The sequence below is a fragment of the Polyodon spathula genome, chromosome 6 (genome assembly GCF_017654505.1).
Source record: "Polyodon spathula isolate WHYD16114869_AA chromosome 6, ASM1765450v1, whole genome shotgun sequence".
In the NCBI taxonomy this organism is placed as follows: Eukaryota; Metazoa; Chordata; class Actinopteri; order Acipenseriformes; family Polyodontidae; genus Polyodon; species Polyodon spathula.
This window is the reverse complement of record NC_054539.1, coordinates 39,800,597-39,811,162: the sequence shown is the minus strand read 5'-3', so window position 1 is coordinate 39,811,162 and position 10,566 is coordinate 39,800,597. Positions and strand designations below refer to the sequence as shown.

At 39.3% G+C, this 10,566-nt stretch overlaps 1 pseudogene; it reads right to left on the bottom strand.

Annotated features, from left to right (window-relative positions):
- Window positions 1–331: 331 nt before the first annotated feature.
- Window positions 332–3,387, bottom strand: LOC121317673 (annotated as a pseudogene).
- Between the last annotated feature and the right edge of the window lie 7,179 nt (window positions 3,388–10,566).

Here is a 10,566-nt window from a genome sequence, read left to right as displayed (position 1 = left end):
TACCCATAATTATTATTTAGAAACTCCTATTTTCATATCAACATTGTTAAACACAGCAAGAGGATATACATAGTATACAATGGTATTAATTGTAATTTCCATTGTGAAGAAAAACAAAAATAGGTATTTTGATTATTGTCATCTTCATAATGTGTAATGAAGGTAAATCCACCAGGGTATATATACTATAATAATAATAATAATAATAATAATAATAATAGTGGCCTGTATCCTCTCATATTTCTTTACATTATTATCAGTCTTATCTTCTCCAAGGCTGTTAAGGTATGTTTACGTCTTCTGTTTACTGCACTTATCAGTAGAGTTCAATTCAATTTAAATTAAAGCAATTTAAATTAATGGACTGGCAAGCCTTCTCAATGTCCTTGCCAACGCTGTCTGGGATCAGTTTGTTGACGACTTCCTTGAGGTCATTGATCTGCATCTCTCGGGTCATGATCTCCACCATCTTCTTGCGGATCTGACGGACCTGCTGTTGCTGGGCATAGGAGGTTTTACAGATTCGGTTGGCACGCTTCTTGGAGAACCCCACGCATAACAGACGGAGCAGATATCCATCAGTTGTCTTGACATCAACATGAGCTTCAATCATGGTCTGCTATTTCTTGACCATTGAGCACATCTTGTCACGAGTAAGGTCCATTCCATGGAAGTTGGTCAGACAGTTCTTGCCCTGGACATCTTCTGTCATCAGCTTGAATTTACGGAAGGCAACTTCGTCCTTCTGCAGATCGGCAAGACTCACCTCAAACACACGTCCCTTTAGGCCACCTGAGGCAATTTTGGTTCCCTGTGTCCTTGTCACAAGAGTCTTGCCCAGCTTTCTGATGTTGAACATGGCTGGCGCCTTGACATCATACCAGTCTTTCTTGGAAAAGTGGTCAACAATCTTCTTTTTGGCACCCTTCTTGCCTCATTTGGTCAGCCTCTTATTCTTGCCGACTGCCGTAGAAGTCGTAGTAGTAGAATGTTTTATCTATAATTGTGTATAGCGTTTAAAAAAAAGTGTAAAAAGAAACAGAACACCGAAGGGAATGAAACTAGTTTTAAATAAGGATGGGCCATTTGACAAATTTGTACTTTTCATTTCATTCTAAGAATAACAAATGCCAATGTGAGCTAAAATGAATTGTGTTCTTTATTACAAAAAATAAATCTGATTGCATTCCCATCGAAGTAGGTAGGTGGAAATACAAAAAGATGAATACACGGATAATAGTAGAAAAGATAAATACATGGATAATAGTAGAAAAGATAAATACATGAAAATGCTGCACAGCTCGAGTGGAATGCATCTAGTCAACCAAAAACTTCAAAAATAATTCTGCAAATCTGTCATTGTTAATTGATTAGTCAATGCCATGCTCCATGGAATTCATTGCATGACAGTTTGAGCCTCCTAATTGATATCTGTGAGAAAGTTCCCCAGTTGATGAGAAAACTCCAGTTTCCCAGTTTTAAGGAAGTGGAGTTAGACTCCCTTGATGAGTACTCACTGCCGCTTGCTGAAGCCCATTGACAACTGCTCTAGGTAGCTTTCAGAAAACCAGTTACAGTCAGCACTCGGATATCTGTTACCCACATCCACATCAGTAATGTTTTACCACCCTTGTTAACAATAAAATAAATCTCTATTATATGTCCTCAGCTAATCAGTCATGCTGCTGAAGAACTGGGTCTTGTATCTGATTCTGCTTGTGGGAGACCCAATGAAAAGGAAGAGGGCGTCTTTGTTTTCAGTGATAGCAAAGATAATGACTCCCTCAACAACAAAGCTTAGTTGGGGATCCTTCATGTTTTTTGAAGACATTCTTGATGTGGCATCTTTAGAGCAACACCCTTTCATAAAAAAACTCTTTGTTTAAATATCATTCTTCCTTCATCTGCTCCTTTTGAGCATCTGTTCTCTTTTGCCGAGATGATTTTCAGCCCCCAAAGACGACGACTGTCGAATGACTTCTTCCACAAAATTGTTTTGTTAAAGGAGAACTGATGGAGAACAACCACTGCAGTCTCCTTTTATTTATTTATTTTATTTTTATTTAGTGTGCCCAATCATTTTTTCTGTTTCCCAGCCAATTTTTTTTTTATTGGTGCCTAATTCTATGTACATCAGTTTCTCAGTTTAGCTTCCTCCCGTCAGCCTGAGGAGCTCTGGGCCCCGTGATCCCAGATGTTCTTTTTCCACCTGAAGACTCCAGGTGTTAATTAGTGGTTCACTGACAATAATGTTGAAAATTTGCAGTGGCTGGCACAGTGTGACAACTAAAACTCAGTCAAACCACTATGGGATGTTTTGAAATGTCACCTTAGGCATCGGACCACCCTTGCTGACATGTAAAATGCTCTGAAGGAGAATTGGCATAATATTCCACCAGATCTCTATAATATTGTAGTGGCCAGTGTTAGGAACAGGGACTACACTGTATTAGATACTGGGACCCATTGCATGTTTGCTTAATGTAGCTTGAAGCTTGTCAATTGTTAACTGTTCCAGTTCCTTTATTGACAGAAAAAACAGATTTTTCTGTATGACCTATGAAAATCTTAGTTTGTTTCATTAAAAGTATTTTGTAGTTTCAAATTGTATTTTCCAAATACAATTGTATTTTGCATTGAAAATACAGTGTTTGCAAAGTAGTTTACATTTTGTACTTTCATATGTTTTTCTGAGTATTTTGCATTGAACACTCTTGACTGGAGTGCACACAAGGAGTGCAGCACTGGGCTTTGTGCTCAAGGGGCTAGAAATGAAAATTGGCTGGGTTGCCTATTGGATTTAAAAATGGGTCAAATTGACAAAAGCAACACATGGTACACCATACTACTTTGTTTGAAGGAGGTTCAGTACTTGAAAAATGCACCCCTTGTAACTCTAGTTCAGTCAGCTTGCTGGCTCCCTTCTTAAGAGTGTGTTGCTATTGTTAACAAACCTCTGTTACAAACCTCATTGGCCAAGGACGATGAGCACCACAGCAGGAGCACAGTCGTTAGGGATGACATTCAACACAGACAGCTCAAATAACCTCCGCTACTTTCCTGTGAATCAGTATCAATCATGTTTTTTTATGTTTTTTCTTTAATCAGGGATCAACTGTACGCACTAAACACTTCAGAACTCCAGCCCGCTGAAAGCCAGAACCTAATGGACAGTTCATTTTGACATTCAGCATTGAAATGCCAAGTTTCATATCCAGCCCACCAACATTTCTGAGGTTTGCAAAAAGTCCCTTTAATTTGCCACTTGAAAGACAAGGACCTAGAGCAAATTGTCTGATTCTAATCAGACCTAGCAGTATTACCCTCTGTTGCACGCAAAAAGTGTCTGAAGCTCTTAATGTCCAGCTCCCTGTCAAGGCTGTGCATTTCTGCTCACGTTGAACTGTATAGTTGTTCAACTCGCTTATCAATATTTAAAAAACAAAGACTGTACAGCAGTGTTATGTAACCCTGTGTAGTGTGCAAGGCATGTTTGTATTTTGACTAGTTTAAATTGTAATAATTTAACACCTTGTTTTGAACTCAATTCATGTAGAACCCGACCCTTATTGAAATAACACTATGTAACACAATTTTTGTTCCTGGGTAGTAGGTGTTATTTCCTAATTGCTTATGCCTCAAAAGTATAGAAAATGGCTATTATTCCCCACAAACTTTGCTTTTGTGACCAGGACAGTGATATTTTGAAATTCTTTTTGTTCACAGTCAGAAAAAAAACATATGGATCCAAATTAACATGTATTTATACTAAAGTAATACAAAAATGACTACAAAAGTTTTAGAAGTGAGTAGTTTTTCAGGATTTACAATTATACTGTAAATCACTTTCACGCATCAGCTCCCCAAATGTAGTCTCCCATCATGTTCTCATTATACTTTCCTTGGTAGCGGCGTTCAAAGTCCAGTATATCCTGGTGGAAGCGCTCGCCTTGCTCTTCCGAGTACGCTCCCCTGTTCTCCTTGAATTTATCAAGATGAGCATCAAGGATATGGACTTTGAGGGACATCCTACAGCCCATTGTGCAGTAGTTCTTCACCAGAGTCTCAACCAGCTCCACATAGTTTTCGGCCTTGTGATTGCCCAGGAAGCCCCGAACCACTGCGACAAAGCTGTTCCAAGTCGCTTTCTCCTTACTAGTGAGCTTCTTGGGGAATTCATTGCACTCCAGGATCTTCTTTATCTGTGGTCCGAAGACGACACCGGCTTTGACCTTTGCCTCAGACAGCTTAGGGAAGAAGTCTTGAAGGTACTTGAAGGCTGCCGACTCCTTATCTAGAGCTCTGACAAATTGTTTCATAAGGCCCAATTTGATGTGCAGTGGTGGCATCAGCACCTTCCGGGGGTCCACCAGTGGCTTCCACTTGACGTTGTTCCTCCCCACAGAGGATTCGGTCCGCTGTGACCAGTCCTGCCTGTGGTAGTGCGGCTTGGTGTCCCTGCTGTCCCAAAAGCAAAGATAGCAGGGCAACTTGGTAAAACCGCCTTGGAGACCCATCAGGAATGCCACCATTGCAGCCTCTTGATGCCATCTCAGAAAAATGCAGATATGTATCCACTTAGGCAGCTGGTACTAAACTGAACTGGCGGGCTTAAGGCCCCTGTATTTATACTACTATTTACGTTACTGGAAAGTTCTAGAAGTTACTTCAAGTTTACTCATCACTGAATCTATCTAGAATGTTCTGGAAAATAGGTAAATTCCAAAATATCACTGTCCTGGTCACAAATGCAAAGTTTGTTTTCTATACTTTTGAGGCATAAGCAATTAGGAAATAACACTTACTACCCAGGAACCAAAAATAAATAAATAAATAAATTGTTACACGGTGTAATCAGACTAGACCACGTTTCTAATGAATACAAAGTAACAGTTATTAGAAATGAAACTAAATAAACGAAAAATGAAAGGTGCAACAACTAAACTAATTCAATACAGAAAGGAAGAATTAACTAAACAGTACAGAAAATAAGATTCAAACAACAACACCCCACTCCCGCTGGTTGATTAGCGATTCAAAGCAATCTATGGGAGATTCCCTTAAGGTTACAACTGCATTCCTGACAGCTATTTAAGACGATGATTAGTCTTAACAGGGGTATCGTTAGTAACACAAATATACACTTTCGTGAATAGTTGGTAATCAAAGCATCGTTAAATCAGTCTCATATATATAGTTTTGGTTTAGAAGTCAATTCTCACTCTTGCGAGGTAAAAACACTCTTTGCGTCCAGACAGCCTATCAAGAATTATCTGTTATCAAGACAGCTAATTCTAGCTTCGAAACGTAGAATGATAAATGCCTTATGAAACTCACATCAATTTGTATAAATCACATACAAACAAATGCTATAGTGTTCATTAACTCAAAGCATGAATTGAAAGCAGTGATACTTTTTTTACATTCCACTTAAAACAAAACATTAAATTTTACTTTAAGGTCTGCTTATTCTCGAGTTCATAAGAGGATTACAACACTACTCATTGAATACTTAACGGACTTGTGCTGCTTCCTCCAGCTGTTCCGTATCTCGAAGCTTGCCCGCCGTCAAGGTCAGCTAGATTCTGGGGTCTGCCTTCCTCGCGTTTTGTCTCCACTTCAGGGTACGAAATAAATGTCTTTGCAAAGAACTAAGAGTCATTAACTGTTTAGTTATTCCACTAAAACAGCAATTCCTCCACCAATATGTGCACTCTTCGTCCGGTTATGTCTGGATATTCCACCGCAAACTACGGCACTGCTAGCTTAATAAATTGAATATACTTCAATTTATGTCAACTTCAAATGTTTATCCAACTCTTTTTCCATTTATCAATCGGGGCTAAGTTAGACAAGTACTTTAGGATTTTATACGTCTCACGCAGCGGACTCCCACACCAAGGCAAACACTAAAATAGTTATCTCGTATTAGAGTGTCCGAAAACTGTCTCTTTGTCCCAGCTGGTCGCAGGCTGGATCTCCAGGTTATCACAGTTAAAAGACTGGATTGTGTATTGGAGCCTTGGATTTCGTGTCAGGAGCGTCGTTTCAATGTCGCGCTTATATTTTTGTAGGTCTCTCTCTACCCCTGTGATTGGATAGTTGGGTTAATTTGGGCAACCTGAGTCCACGTGGACAGTTTTTCATTGGTTGTTCTCGTACCGACGCGACCCCTTGATATCCATTGGTCCGCTATTCTGCCCCCTGTCGGCTGGATTTATGAATGTGACTAGCTGGCGAGTGGATAGAGTTCCAGAAACAAAAAATAAAAGGGTACAAGGGCCAAAACAAAGGTATTTAAGCACAAATAGAAAGACAGAGAACAAGACTTAAAAAAATAAAGGTTTCCAGGCTGGACGATGCCTTCACTGGATTAGAAAATACAAAAAAACCCACAAAACAGCAAACCAAAAAAACAGCACGCACAAACACCAGCTTGCTTTATCAGCTCCCTCCTCTCCCTTATGGGAAGCTGAGGCCTACTTTTATGTCAGGTGGCAGGGTGCTGATTGATCGTTAATTACTCTAATCAACCCCAGCCACCTGAACACAATAAACCAAGGCAGGTAGGGGAATTTAACCCCATCCCTGCCAATTTATAAAGGGCAGAGCTCTGCTCTGCCACAATGACATAGCCTGGTTCTTGACTTAAGTGTGAATTGTTTGCTTGTGGCGTCAAAAGAGTCATTCGGCGATTGTGAAGATAAACCATGTGTCCAGTATTTAGTTTACGACTCCTTTTAAAAGCATTCCTTGTCAGTGGGGGAGTTGGAGACTAGAAACCAAGAAGACACAAAGAATGGTTTAAGACTCCCCCGAGTATATTCCAATTCTGTTATTTTCATGCACAGAATAATATGATGCGTGGGGGAAAAGCCCCCTTATTGATACTAAACCTGTTTACACACCTCTGGATACATATGACTAAATGCTATGCTATTGACATGCAAATTGTGTAGGGGGATTTTTGTTCATATAAACAAAATTGTTGAAAGGATGCTTTCTAACGTTTCTATATGCGTTTAACAAGGGTGAATCAGATCTAAGATAAAGGGAAGTTATTATCTACTTTAGATTCATATACAGGGCAGCTGGTAAAAGACTCCTTTTAAAAGCATTCCTTGTCAGGGTATATTCCAATTCTGTTATTTTCATGCACAGAATAATATGATGCCCCCCCCCCCCCATTGACACTAAACCTGGCACCATCTATCAAAATAGCCTGATTGCAACTAATGAGATATTTCAAACACATTATAAATTGCACTCCATGCAGAGCTCTGTCTGTTGAAAGTAAAAATTCAAAACTACACTACAGTAGCTCAAGCTGAAAAATTGTTTTTCTGTGATGCCGAATCCTGCAGCTGATTTGCCAAGAACTGGTCTGTCCAGTAATAAGCAATTAAGCTGCAGAAACATGTCATCAGGAAAACCACCTTCAGCAATTTACACATTGCTTGAGTAATCAGGGAGGCATGATGTGTGAGATTGCACAGAAATATTGTGAGGAGATGAAAATGATGGGAGCACTTGTGCAGTTACTGTCCAGCGTAATTAGGAAGACGAGTGATTACAGCTGCAAGCAGCTAAGAGTGGAGGAAAGTTCTGCTGCCTAATAGAAAGTGGCTGTCTATTGTTAATATTTGGTTCAATCTCATACTCATGGCATATCAATCAGATATTTAAATGCATAGTCTAGTTCCAAGTGTAGGCTGGTCAAGGCCAAGCCTAGTCTGCGTCTAAAGCATTGCTCAATTAGAATTACATGTGAAATTCAGTTTGTTAATTCACACTGAATTACATAAAATCAATTGCTCAAGATTAAACTTTTATGGTTTTATTGTGAAAATCTAATAAAGTAGCTGGATCAATGGTCCTAGTATACTGTTTCAATTGAAATCGTACTTCTTCTGCTGACATTATTGCTTGGTTGTGCAGTTTTAAATATATTTATGGAAGTCTTCCTATTTAAACAGACATAAATAACATAACATTAAAACAAAAGATATATTCATTGGGGGGAATAACCAGTAGTCTTTTAATGCATACATTTAAAAAATAAATATACAAATAAAGAAATACAAATTACCAATAGTAGAAACCTGTAATGGCTGAATGACTTAACAGCCCTTTACAACTTGTGGCATCTATACCATAATGCATCAAGACTGTGATCAAGGCAAACTGTAGCCCAACCAAATATTGGTTACAGACCTTATTAAACTGTGCATGCAGTGTATATCAAACATTTGTTATCATTTATTCTTTCTAATAATGAAAATGAAAGTTTTTATTTTAAGAGACCATGGCTAAGTTCCAGAAGGTGAAAGGAAATCACATAGAAAAGGAAGTCAGCTTGATCCCATTTAAGAAAAGCAGCAATGCTTATCAATTAGCTCAATTAAACTGAACAGAGGCTCACAGAACAGATCCACTGGAGTTTAGGATTGTTCATAACCTCAAACATTCCATCATAAATCGTGAGCTTCAAGTCGACAAATGAAAAAAACAAACGCCTTAGTCAGTGTGAGTTTAGGATTGGGAAGATACAAAATGTTGGTTATTGCTTCAAGGCCAAGTCTAAAACATTGCTCAATTGTATAAATGTCTTTATAAACATACTGTTTTGCGGAGGCTAGATCAGCCAAGTCATTATATGCAGTCTGTTACGTACAGTCTGTCTCCTATGGCAAGCAACTAGAATGGAAAAGCAACTGTTGAATTTAGGTAAAAGCACTTAACACAAAATTACTCAATAGTCGAGTACCGTATGACTTCGATTTGCCGCAGTGATGTTTATTTTAAATTGATCAAAATAACTGCGGCCCTTAAACGAGGGCGGCGATTATATGAGGGCAGCCGTTATTATTAATACTATGCCTTACAAACGCTACAATATTTTATTACATGATTTAAGGCATTTTAGAAGCAGCGCGTGAGAGGCTCCGATCTGCAGCACTATACTCTTGTGTGTTTTGGGGGTTTGAATGTAATACATTTACTGACAGTTACCGAGAGCCTATTAGCTGGGAGTTGGGAGGTCAGGGAGTACTGTAAGAGAATCCGGAGTGTGTATTGGTTGTTAAGGGGCGGGACAATGCTTGTGTGGCAGATTAGTCCAAGAATGTAACGTAGATGTTTTTCTGCACCAAAAATTACCTCAGAATATCAACCTGACTTCTGTAAAAACTACAATATATCCTACTCGGTTATTTTTTTTTCTCACTGTAACTTGCGAGTTTGTAATTTCTCAGCAAGAGAAATTGAAACTTAATCTTATCATAGATAGTAAGCACATTGTTTTTATTTGTAGGTGTTTGAGTACGGGAATTACAATTTAACTGAAAACAAAACAACAAAACCACCTATAACTTTCAGAAGGACCGCTGTTCTGTACATAGTTTAACTTGGATTTTCTTTAAGAACTGTACATTAAAATAAAATATGCTTACTATGTGTGTATACATTAGTTTGTAATTTACGTGCTAGATTGAGGCTCCCGTCTCTTTTGGTCGTTACATGTACATAGTCATTGTTGCGCGTTTATTTGCTTACTGTATGTGTTTTTATTACTTGGGGGAGAACAAATTACCTTAATATTTCATTATTGATAGCAGCGTTTATTCGAGGGATACCTCTATTATAAACTGATATATTACTGTGGCGTCAGTACGAGGGCATCTTTAATTCGAGGGCGGCGCCAAATTAAAGTAATACGGTATTTGTAAAAAAAGAACCACTCCGAATGATTGCACACATCATCAAAAGGTACTTTAAGTCGACAGACAAAAACTAAGAAAATGAAGTTTCAAACTACAGTACTTATTAAACATGAACTTTCCCACCATTTGTTTTGAAAATCAAGTTCATATGAATTCCACTAGAATAGGTGTTGTTCCTATTTCTATAGTGTTCTATAGCCATTTCTGCCAAAGCATCAGTCCGTCTGTGCTTCTAACCGACTGGGTTCAGGAAATAAAGCGATCACCTCTAACGATGATAATGTGTATATTCCGTGGTCAGGGGTTTGTCTCGGTAGAAGGAAGCTGAAACGCATCAACGATCAGGTTGGAGTTGGGTGAACTGCTCGAGGGACAGGGAGTTAGTTTTGGAGATAGTAGATCCCACACAGTATAGCAGACAGGTGTGGAAGAGAGAGCTCCATTTGTTAGCAGAGTAGCACAAGCCCTCTTCACGGCACCTTTTGTTTGATAGTTTTTGTACAGTGTTTAGTTGCCTTTTGGACCCCGGGCCGTATGTCCCAGTTGAGCTGCCATTGCTGGTAGCGTCATGTTGGGTTCCTGTATATTGGTATGTACTATATTTAAATAAATCATTGGCGCCAGAGATGGGTAGACCAGCGTGCCACTGCCCGCACATTTTCTAAACAGAGGCAGGAGCAGCAGGTAGTCTCCCTCTAGCGGTGGAGACAGGAGCAGCAGGTAGTCTCCCTCTGACGGTGGAGGTGGGAGCAGCAGAGAGTCTCCTCCTGTCTGGATACTGGTGCGGATCTCCCTTGATCGCTAGAGGCTGGTGCGGCTCTCCCTTGGTCACTTGAGACTGGTA